This window comes from Salmo salar, chromosome ssa05, assembly GCF_905237065.1.
Source record: "Salmo salar chromosome ssa05, Ssal_v3.1, whole genome shotgun sequence".
Taxonomy (NCBI): Eukaryota; Metazoa; Chordata; class Actinopteri; order Salmoniformes; family Salmonidae; genus Salmo; species Salmo salar.
Genome location: NC_059446.1, coordinates 63,941,367 through 63,954,012, shown reverse-complemented (window position 1 = coordinate 63,954,012; position 12,646 = coordinate 63,941,367). Strand labels below are relative to the sequence as shown.

General features: G+C 46.7%; 1 pseudogene; it reads left to right on the top strand.

The window, feature by feature from the left end:
• Nucleotides 1-756: 756 nt before the first annotated feature.
• The window catches only part of LOC106605383 (dihydropyrimidinase-like), a 51,832-nt pseudogene continuing 39,942 nt past the window's right edge, over nt 757-12,646 (top strand).

The following is a 12,646-nucleotide window of genomic DNA, read 5'->3' as shown; positions in this document are numbered from 1 at the left end:
GCATATGGATTTGGTTGTCCACAAAAGAGTTTGAAGGAAACGGTTGCTTTAAATATTTTGGTGGAATTAAGAGGGTAAGCAGAGGATAGTAATCTAGGGGACCAAGAATTTTCAGCTCCCACTTTCCTATTGTGAGATGTTTACTTGTAACTGCTGTCCATTGTATTACCCACCTACACGTCTTACCATGATTGATAATGTCTCGACTTCCGCCGAAGTCGGCTCCTCTCCTTGTTCGGGCGGCGTTTGGCGTTCGACGTCACCGGCTTTCTAGCAATCGCCGTTAAGCTACTTGTATTTAACTCTCTGTCTCCCATCATGTTTTGTGTGTAATTGTTTCATGTTGCTGTGGTGTCTTTTTACGCGCTTTACTTTTGTTATGTTCCGTGTTTTTGAGCGCATTTGATTTATGTTGTGCTCTCGTTTTGGAACTTTAATAAAGTGCGCCTGTTTACATCACGCTACTCTCCTGCACCTGACTTCGCCTCTTTTACACACGCTGACAGAATTACACACCTTCAATGGAGTCAGCAGGAGCAGGTACCCCGGTTAGAGGAGTCGAGGAGCGCGTCCAGGAACATTCAGCCATGTTACAACATCTTGGTGCCATGATGGATCGCGTTGTCCAGACCATGGACCGCTGGGAGAGACAGGAAGTCTCTCCAGTGCCTCGACCAGCACAACCGGGGTTGTCTCCATCCGTTCCATCTGGAGAGAGTTCCAGTGGGATGCGTCTCTCCCTTCCCAGGGAGTATGATGGAACGGCAGGACAGTGCCAGGGATTCTTGTTACAACTGGACTTCTACCTGGCCACTGTGCACCCAGCTCCCTCAGGAGGGGAGAGAGTGGCCGCACTCGTCTCCTGTCTCACAGGAAGAGCACTGGAGTGGGCAAACGCCGTGTGGAGACACGGCGCCAGACCACTTCGAGGAGTTCACCCGTCGCTTCAGGGCCGTCTTCGACCATCCACCTGAGGGCAGAGCGGCGGGGGAGAGGCTCTTCCATTTGAGACAGGGGAAGAGGAGCGCCCAGGACTTCGCCCAGGAATTCCGGACCTTGGTCGCCGGAGCAGGTTGGAACGACAGGGCCCTCATCGACCACTATCGATGCAGCCTACGAGAGGACATCCGACGTGAGCTGGCCTGCAGGGATGCCACCATTTCCTTCAACCAACTGGTGGATTTATCCATCCGGTTGGATAACCTGCTGGTCACCCGCGGAGGGCCAGAGGGGGCTCTGTCGGTTCCATCGTCCAGCACTCCCGCTCCAGTGCCCATAGAGTTAGGAGGGGCTGCTCATAGGGAGACTGGGGAGCCATCACGTGCGCCATCTGTGGCCGCAGAGGACACACTGCCGGTCGGTGCCGTGTTGGTTCCTCTGGGAGTCGAGGCAACAGGCAGGGCACTCTGGCGTCACCCCAGGTGAGTTTGCACCACACTCATCCAGAGTCCTCTGTTGATCAACTGTTTGTGCCTGTTTGTTTCCCTGAGTTTTCCCCACATTCCCAGCATAAGGCACTCGTCGATTCAGGCGCAGCTGGACATTTTATCGACAGAGCATTAGCCATTAGGTTAGGGATCCCTATTTTTCCTATAGTTAGACCCTTCCGGTAAACACTCTAGATAGTTGACCATTAGGGTCCGGGCTAATCAAGGAGGCCACCATCTCCTTGGCCATGTGGACAGGGCTTTTGGGCAACTAAGAGCTCTGTTTACTTCGGCTCCAGTGCTGGCCCATCCGGATCCCTCTTTGGCATTCATAGTGGAGGTGGACGCGTCCATGGCTGGGATAGGAGCCGTGCTCTCACAGCGCTCAGGCACGCCACCGAAACTCCGCCCCTGAGCTTTCTTCTCGAAGATGCTCAGCCCAGCAGAGCGTAACTATGATGTGGGGGACCGGGAGTTGTTGGCTGTGGTTAAAGCGTTGAAAGCATGGAGAAATTGGCTTGAGGGGGCTAAACACCCTTTTCTCATCTGGACTGACCACCGCAACCTGGAGTACATCCAGGAAGCGAGGAGACTGAATCCTCGCCAGGCAAGGTGGGCCATGTTCTTTACCCGTTTTGTGTTTACCCTATCCTACGGACCAGGTTCCCAGAATAAGAAGGCAGACGCACTGTCCCGGCTGTATGACACAGAGGAGCGGCCCTTGGATCAGACTCCCATACTCCCGGCCTCCTGCCTGATAGCGCCGGTCGTGTGGGATCTGGATGCGGACATTGAGCAGGCTTTGCGTACAGAGCCCGCTCCCCTCCAGTGTCCCGTTTGGCGTGTGTACTTTCCCTCTGCTGTCCGTGACCAGTTGATCTCTTGGGTCCACACGTCTCCCTCCTCTGGTCATCCGGGGATCTGTCGGACGGTGCGCTGTCTGACTAGGAAGTACTGTTGGCCCACTTTGGCTAAGGACGTGAGGGTTTATGTCTCCTCCTGCTCGGTGTGTGCCCAGTGTAAGGCTCCGAGACACCTGCCCAGAGGTAAGTTACATCCCTTACCCGTCCCACAACAACCTTGGTCACATCTGTCAGTGGATTTCCTAATGGATCTCCTCCCTCACAGGGAAATACCACGATCCTGGTCGTTGTGGATTGTTTTTCTAAGTTCTGTCGTCTCCTCCCTCTGCCTGGTCTCCCTATGGCCCTACAGACTGCGGAGGCCCTGTTACACACGTCTTCCGGCACTACGGGGTGCCTAAGGATATTGTGTCGGATCGGGGTCCCCAGTTCACGTCGAGAGTTTGGAAGGCGTTCATGGAACGTCTGGGGGTCTCGATTAGCCTTACCTCAGGTTTTCACCCCGAGAGTAATGGGCAGGTAGAGAGAGTCAACCAGGATGTGGGCAGGTTTCTGCTGTCCTATTACCAGGACCGGCCGGGGGAGTGGGCAGCGTTTGTGCCCTGGGCCGAGATGGCACAGAACTCGCTTCGCCACTCCTCCACTAACCTCTCCCCCTTTCAGTGCGTATTGCGGTACCAGCCGGTTCTGGCACTGTGGCATCAGGGTCAGACCGAGACTCCTGCTGTGGACGACTGGTTTAGGCGCGCGGAGGAGACATGGGAGGCCGCCCGTGTCCATCTCCAGCGAGCCGCGCGTCGCCAGAAAGCCAGCGCGGACCTTCACCGCAGTGAGACCCCGATGTTCACTAGATATATTCCAGCCCCCTCCCCAGTAGATGTTCCAGCCCCCTCCCCACTAGATGTTCCAGCCTCCTCCCCACTAGATGTTCCAGCCTCCTCCCCACTAGATGTTCCAGCCTCCTCCCCACTAGATGTTCCAACCCCCTCCCCAATAGATTCTCCAACTCCCTTCCCACTAGATTCTCCAACCCCTCCCCACTAGATTCTCCAACCCCTCCCCACTAGATTCTCCAACCTCTCTCCCTACTAGATGTTCCAACCCCCTCCCCACTAGATGTTCCAACCCCTCCCCACTAGATGTTCCAACCCCTCCCCACTAGATGTTCCAACCCCCTCCCCACTAGATGTTCCAGCCTCCTCCCCACTAGATGTTCCAGCCTCCTCCCCACTAGATGTTCCAGCCTCCTCCCCACTAGATGTTCCAGCCTCCTCCCCACTAGATGTTCCAGCCTCCTCCCTACTAGATGTTCCAACCCCCTCCCCACTAGATGTTCCAGCCTCCTCCCCACTAGATGTTCCAGCCCCCTCCCCATTAGATGTTCCAGCCTCCTCCCCACTAGATGTTCCAGCCTCCTCCCCACTAGAATTTCCAGCCTCCTCCCCACTAGATGTTCCAACCCTCTCCCCAATAGATATCCCATCCACATAGACCTGTATATAGCTTGAATTCTTCTTGCATTTCACTGTACTGTTTTACACCTGCTGTATCCTGTGCATGTGACAAACAAACATTGAACTTGAAGAGATGCCCCAGCCTTTCCACATTACAGTAGATGCTTTACCCAGGTCCACACGAGATGCTTTATCCAGGCCTGCTCACCAGTCAGCCAGCCCCCTCCCCACTAGATACTCCAGCCCCCTCCCCACTAGATGCTCCATCCAGCCGGCCCTTACCCTCCTTGTTAGATGCTCCCTCTAGGTACTGTCTTAATTAACACCTACAGTAGCTACTGTGGCTATAATAATATAATCGCTTTTCCTGTTTCTGTAAATCCCTTTGAAATTACACAGGATTAAGGAAAGTTGGTTGCTAAATTAGTATGTACATCAGTAATTTAATTGCATCTGAGGCTATTAATTAATAAGGTGCCTTCTTAATAGTTAATGTATAATTGCTATTAATTAACCAGCGGTCCTGATAAAGTGTCACCAAAATCAAACAAAAACAATTAGCATCCGGAGGTAAGTGTCTTTTAAAAGGCTCATTATAAAGACTGGAGGTAGTATACAGTAGTAGTTAGAAAGATAACAAACCCAGTGTAGATGTTCATTTGGTGGGAGAAATAATAAACAATTGACATCCATAAGGGAATTAACATTCATTAATTAGGGGGCTAAGCCCATTGTAATATAATAAATATTGTTGAAGATCTGTCCCCTCCAGCAAAGTTGTATCAGTTCTATTAGAAGTGGATTTCTAGCTAGATATAGAATTTCAACAGTTGAAACTTTTTTGATTATATCATTGTTGTATTTGATTGTATTACAGACTATATCCATTGAATTGGATCCTATGATATTCTATTGGATTCTGTTGGATAATTTCTACTCTGAAGAAATAATATCACCCCATAAGTCATATCATTTATTAATGATTTATAAATAAGCATACTTAACTGGCTATAAACCCTTTACCTTTAGGGCTGAAAAGGGTACCTTAATGTAAAGTGTTGCAAGATCTTGTACAATGTTATGGAATAAAGTATATAAGGGTACCTTATTGTAAAGTGGTATGGAATCTAATGAGTGTTTTTGTCAGACATGGTTGCCTGGGCAGGCTCCCTGGGAAAGCTCCCTGGGCGGGCTCCCTGGACAGGCTCCCTGGGCAGGCTCACAGGCTTGCTCTTCTCTTCTCTTCAACTCGTGTAGTAGAATACATTCCTAGACAGATGTAATCATCTCAAAACCTCATGTTTGAGGAGTCTCCGTTTGCAGTGTCACATGGTATAAATACAACAGGTAATAACTTAGACCTCAGTGAACAGCCATGACTAATATTTAAATACACTGCGAGGAAACTAGCAGCTTTCATGTTTGAGTTAATGCCTCCCCAAGGGAAATAACACCAACATTTTTTGTTGTTAATCTTATCTGGTATAAATCTGTGGGCTAGTTGGGTTTTTGCTCTACAGATCTACGCATGAAGCCGTGTACATAAAAAATGAACGAGGTGGAAGGTTGAGAAACTACATGCATCTCGAACATGAAACTTTAAACAAGCCAGACTATTATTTGCAGAGCAATATTACCGTGAATACAAATGACACCACAACCTCAATTTTCTGCTCTGTGAGAGGAGTGGTGCAAACCGCCAGTTATGTGTTATTCTACAGCAAGTGCTTGTTTGGTCTCAGTTTCAGTCGTATCACAATGTCAACAATCATGCTGTTTAGTGTTGGATGGGGTAAAATAATATTTGGTCTACCATCCAGGAGAAAAATAATGCAGTACAAAACCTTTATTCCATGAATGATGTTTGACAATAGAAATGTTCACCCCAAGCAGCTGTTACCTTACTTTACATTAAGTACATCAGGAACAATAGTGTAGGCTACAGTACAGTACAGTAAGCAGACACTTGCTCCCTATCAACCCTCTAATAAAACTAGACTGGTATGCCAGACTGAATGCCAAGTGAAACCATTCATTCAGCACAGCCTTTCAGGTAAAATGAACCACTGCATTCAGTCTTAATTCCCTCTGTTTTCCCTGTAGCCTTCTACCTCCTTTCCACAGAGAGACAGGAAGGCAGGGATGTGTTCTGTTATGGGACCTCGGGGAGCACTGGGATATTTTACTCAGGCAGTGACTGAGGCGGCCCGTTGGGAATACAGTAGAATCTGTGTGAGTATGTAACTCATTAGTTCAGTTATGTAATTTGGTAGCAGTGATAATCCTTGAGGACCGGCAAGTTAACGCACCTCAGCAACAAGAGACAAAGTCATCAACAAGCAGCCAAGTAGCTACAGTACAGCACAAGCTGTTAATTGCTCAGCCCCATATACGGTATGTTAATGTCATGACTGTTCCTCTATGGCATTTAGACAGAGGGGCATACTATATTTAACAAAATACTGTAGCATCCACTTTGGTCAGTGGCAATAGATGTTGATGATGTAATTAATAGCTTGATTGATATTTTAGTTAAATAATAAAGACAAGGATATATTCCACTGTAGCCCTACCAACCTGAATTCATGAGCTGAAGCTATGAGGAATCACGTTAGGTTCTTGGGGATGGCTGATTGGCTCAGAAGGCGCCAGGTTCAACCCTTCCACACTTGACCTTTGTCTATGGCCCTCCTCCACTTCAGCCCAACCTGCAGCAGTGAACAGGAAGAGGAGAAAGGGTGTCAGTATCATTCACCTTGACACACGTAATCCAATAACAACGTACAACATAACAGCAGTTAACCTTTACAACACACTTATTGATCTGTCCTGTGGTTATCAGGCTGCGATCAGAGCTCGTGGCTCAGCTTAGCTCTGCTTCAGGCTCTTTGAATTCACTCAGCAGCAATATCTCAGAGACAATGACATCCAGACGCACAGCCAGTTACTCGTTTTCCACGTACGTTCTCCCAAGCTTTCAGTGGAACAATGGAATGATATCTATATCTCTTTCTGGGTTCCATGAGACTGCTAGATGTACAATGAGATATCATCTGAACACAAGAGAGCGAATTGATTAAGAAAAAACGCCTGAACCACCTTAATGATTTTTCACTGATGAGATGGAAGAGTCTCTCCACACATTCAAAACATCAGAGGATTCTCTGATGTATTAAAGAAAAACAGTAAGATATCATTTAACAATTAACTTAATTAAATCTTGTTTTGTCTCTGTTAACCTATTCCCTAAATAAATACAGTAGAGCATGTTAATGGCTGTGTGTGTGTGTGTGTGTGTGTGTGTGTGTGTGTGTGTGTGTGTGTGTGTGTGTGTGTGTGTGTGTGTGTGTGTGTGTGTGTGTGTGTGTGTGTGTGTGTGTGTTTAAATGTCCCACAGATGCTCCTCTACCTGTACCTGTTATGTATAATGTGGAGGTTGGAGTTGTCCCTCCCTGAAACCGCACAGGAAGTGTAGGATACTCAGTGGATGTGGAACTTGACATTATAGCTCAAGCTCACATACAGTATGACATATAGGCAACCTATCAGGCCAGTTTAGACAGTAAGATGACAATGCTATTACTGAACGAGCTACAGCAGATGAAAATAATGATGATGATGACGATGAAGAGGAGGAGGATTGGGTTTGGGGGATGGTGGGGGGCAGAGGTGAAACAGTCTTTCAACACCCTTTATATTTTTTTCATACGAGTATATATTTTTTGTAGCAATATCAATTCATTTCTGGGTAACAATTAAGTGCCTTACTGTAATAGATTTCCATTGAAATGGGCAAAAATGGCTTTTTAGAAAAAAAACTATTTGTCAAACAATAATTATGCTTGGACTGTCTGGAAATGGTCTGAGTGGAGAGGTTGAAAAACAGAAAACTAGCTGTTATTGCCAGAGAGGTTTGGGACTCTCATTGGTCCATTAATCAATCTTCCGCATGGTGATGTCACCATGGAAAGCCAAAACTCCCGCCCATTCAAACCTGCTGATTAGAAGGTTCTGTGTAGATTGTATTTTCAACCAGCAACCATCAAGAAAAGACACTGATCAAATGTTGTAAAATTATTACAGCGTTAGTGTCATAATCTGTTGTACAATATGATACAAAACACAGGATTTTGACTGCACTGGGCCTTTAAGAAATCAAATCTATTTCCCCTTTCCTTCTGGTCGGCATTCCCCTCCTGCTCCGTAGCTGAGTGACTCATTGCGAACTTACAGAACACGGCTGCTTACAGAACAGGGCTGCTTACAGAACAGGGCTGCGGGCAGCTGAGCTACAATTCTGGAGGTTCTATCATCCTTCCAGTCCCTCCTCTCTACCTTCTCTTCCTCTGTATCTGCTGCTAAAGACACTTTCTATCACTCTACATTTCAAGCTTCTGCCTCTAACCCTAGGAAACTATTTTCCAGCTCTCTACCCTCCTTAATCCTCCACCCCCTCCCCCTTTAGCCCCCCTCTCTGCGGACGACTTTGTCAACCCCCTTTGAAAAGAAGGTTGACGACATCCGCTCGTCATTCACTCTGCCTATTGAGCCCACTTGTCTCACTCACACAGAACTACCCTACGCCTTGACCTCTTTCTCCCCTCTCTCTCCAGATGAAATCCTGCAACTAGAGAGGTCCGGCCATCTGACAACCTTCCCGCTTGACCCCATCCCCTCCTCCCCTCATCAACTCATCCCTGACCACTGGCTGCGTCCCCTTTGACTTATAAATGGCCCGAGTCGCTCCCCTCCTTAAGACACCAACACTCGACTCCTCTGCAGTCAAAAACTACGGCCCGGTATCCCTTCTTTCTTTTCTCTGACCAACTCTCTCACTATCGCTCTCAGAATGATCTTCTTGACCCTAACCAGTCAGGCTTCAAGACGCGTCACTCTACCGAGACTGCTCTTCTCGGTGTCACGGAGGCTCTCCGCACAGCCAAAGCTGACTCTCTATCCTCTGTTATCCTCCTCCTAGATCTATCCACTGCCTTCAACACGTAAATCAAATGAAATAACATTGTATTTGTCACATGCGCCGAATACAACAGGTACCGTGAAATGCTTACTTACAAGCCCTTAATCTATGTGAGATCCTCCTCTCCACCCTCTCAGGGCTGGGCATCTCAGGCTCTGCACACTCTTGGATTGCATCCTACCTGGCAGGTGACGTGGAGAGAATCTGTGGCTGCACCACATACTCTCACTACTGGTGTCCCCCAGGTCTCATTTTTAGGCCCTCTCCTCTTCTCTCTATACACCAAGTCACTCGGCTCCGTCATATCGTCACATGGTCTCTCCTATCATTGCTATGCGGATGACACTCAACTACTTTTCTCCTTCCTGCCTTCCGACACCCAGGAGGTGACATACGTCTCTGGGTGCCTGGCCAATATCTCAACTTGGATGTCGGCCCACCACCTCAAGCTCAACCTCGACAAGACATAGCTGGTCTCCCTCCTGGGGAAGGCCTGCCCGCTCCATGACCTTTACATCACGGTTCACAACTCCACCATGTCCCCTAGTGCAGAGTGCAAAGAAGCTTGGCGAGACTCTGGACAACACCCTATCATTCTCTGCAAACATCAAAGCAGTGAGTCGCTACTGCAGGTACATGCTCTATAACATGCTCTATACAGCCCTACCTCACACAGGAAGCAGCGCAGGTCCTAATCCAGACACTTGTCTTCTCCCGTCTGGACTACTGCAACTCTCTGTTGTCTGGGCTCCCCGCTTGTGCCATCAAACCCCTGTAACTTATCCAGAACGCTACAGCCCGCCTGGTGTTCAAACTTACCAAGTTCTCTCATCTCACCCCACTCCTCCGTACACTCCACTGGCTTCCAGTCGAAGCTCGAATCCACTACAAGACCATGGTACTTGCCTACGAAGCAGCAAGAGGAACTGGCCCTCACTACATTCAGGCTATGCTCAAACCATACACCCCAACCCGTTCTGCAACCTCTAGTCTCTTGGCCCTCCCACCTCTATGGGAGGAGAGCTCCCACTCAGCCCAGTCCAAGGTCTTCTCTGTTCTGGCACCCCAATGGTGCAACCAGCTTCCCCCTGAATCTAGGACAGCAGAGTCCCTGTCCATCTTTCGAAAACATCTGAAACCCTACCTCTTCAAAGAGTATTTTAAATAATCCCACAACACCCCCTCGCACCCCCTCCTCACCCCCAAAAAAGCATTTTGTTAACTACTGTAACACTCGCACTTGATTTTTCACCCTTTACTAGCTCTGACTTTGCTGATAGCTATTTTATTGAGGACAAATGTACCTACTATGACTGTATGTGGTTGTCCCACCTAGCTATCTTAAGGTGAATTCACTAACAAAGTCGCACTGGATAAGAACGTTTGCTAAATGACTAAAATGTAAATGTAAATTATAGTAAATGGGGGAATGAAACCCAGGATGGCTCATTACGGTGTAACAATGATAGAAGCAAAAACCAGAGTTATCAAATATGCTGTGGCCTACATGCTGATAATAGATATGTGTGTAGTGTCTAGGGAAATACCATTTGAATATAACTTTTAACTGGATATCGCAAAGCTGAAATTAAACATCCATTCTAATTGAATACCTGGTCCAAATTGCACCCACACCCACACCATTATAAATCATCAGGAATCACTTTTACAATACTGCCTCTCTCCTAACCTGCATTACAAACACAGTGGAAGGCTTTTTAAACCTCTGATAAAAGTTAATAAATTACCTGGATTTCGAAATTAATGGCCGGCCGCCTGCCTGGCGGAGATATCATTGTGTTTCATGAATATTTTGATTTTGTGATTAGATCAAAATGCTGTGAATTCCTAAACAGCGCCATGCCCAAGCTCTCACTGATCATAAACTCTTCTCTTTAAAAAAATATAAATACATTCTATTCCTTGCAAATCTGCTGATATGGAATAATTAGAAATGGGTTTGCCATTTTTTTCCCTCCTGTAACATTTGCATGACTTTAGATCTCAACCCAGTGATCTCCAAGAAGACGGAAAATAAAATGTATGTTTTGTGCAACGACGACTCCCAAAATGTACCTTGCTGAGTGAGATAATGGATTATATTGTGATGTTAAAGAGGCTTGTATTTACAAAAAGAAACAAAGGCGAGCGGCTCGGTCTCCAGTCCTGGGAGACATTGATTAGACACTTCCTGTCAGTCCTATTCAGCTGCTGTATCGCTGGCATCCCAGCTCATCTGCTTCTAGACATGATAGGGATCAAATAGTTGCTGCTATGCTCATTGTCATAGCATTAAGTTGTATGAATATTAGTGGGGGGCTACAATAGACAAACTTTGACTTAATAACATTCTCGCCATGGCTACATTCCTTCACACTTTACAATGAATTTCTCTCTCTCACACAAGAATAGGCCTATGAAACACACACGTGCAAAAACATGCGCACACACAAACACAGGTGCACACCAATACACACAAACACAGAAGGTATGTTAAATTATTTAAGTCTCAGTGGAACTCACACAACATTTTGTGCTGTCCTCTACACTGCCATGGGGTTTTGTGCAATGCATTCACTTTTAGTTTAGATGAATGTGTGACTTCACATATAAGTTAGCTACAGTACACTTTCAAACATGTCAGGAAACTGGTATAGTCTGTGTATGTGCGTGCATGTGTGTGTGTGTGCGTGTGAGTGTGTGAAAGCATGCGTTTGTGTGTGTGTGTGTGTGTGTTCCCAGCAGCTGCACTGGGCCCATGGGACAGGCCTGTGTAGATTGGGTCTCTTCAACCAGTAGCTCATTAGTGGGAGTGAAAAGAATCCACACAGATGGCTGTCAACGTTCTAAACAGTCGGCTGTATGAGACATGTCAATTGAGGTTTAACTTCCTTCTGCTCGTTCTTATGACATTGCAGTATTCAAGCGGTATTTGTTTATTCCCCACCAAAACTACAAAAACATGGGAGCTCTGTGACTTCTGAAAATGTGTTGTCTAATGAGCGCTCAGAGTACTGAGCAGGAGTCTGTACTTGGTACTTGTCATTCAGCACCACAAATGACTCGCTCTAACTTGACATGTTTTCAGTGGTACAGATGATGTGCTCGTCTGTTCTGGAAACACTGGGAATAGGACCGCATTTAACTGGAAATAATGACGAGTCCAGCAAGGCACCAGTGGGAATCAATTAGATTGTTTCCATGTCCGAGTTGAGATGGAGGCCATGGTACTTTAGGAGTGGCTCATCACACAAATACACTAACCTGTACTCTCCATTATTTAATTAACCCATCTACATCTGTTACAGTAATTATATCATGGACATTTGCGATACCTCTTGAGTCTCTGACCAGTAAAAGGTTTGTGTGCTCAGTGGTAACAAACAGTCATGATGACCTGTGATTTGACTATAATATGACTGTACAAATATACATTATTTTCAAGAGCACCTCCAGTAATGCAGGATAGAGAGGTTGTAATTTCCTAACAAAAGGAGGTGGTTAGGGGATAGCAATAATGTATACTGAATCTGCTTTGGTTAATGTATATCAATGTTGATCGGTTTAATGTTGTTCATTTCTTTTTCATCAGTAACTACAGTAGTCCTGACCTAGTGGTATTGTACTTGACACAGTAAAAGGCTGGGGAGTGTACAGTACTGTAGAGTACAGTAGGGCTCTCCAACCCTGTTCGTGGAGAGCTACCTCTTCTGTAGGTTTTTGTTCCGACCCCAGTTGTAACTGACCTGATTCAGCTTATTAACCAGCTAATAATTAGACCAGGTGTGCTAGATTAGGGTTTAGGAGTGAAAACCTACAGAACAGTAGCTCTGTAGGACAAAGTCTGGGTGAAGAGTTGGACCAGTCAGAGATGCTGTGGTACTAACACACCGACTCACCGACACGTACAGCATTATAGCTGAC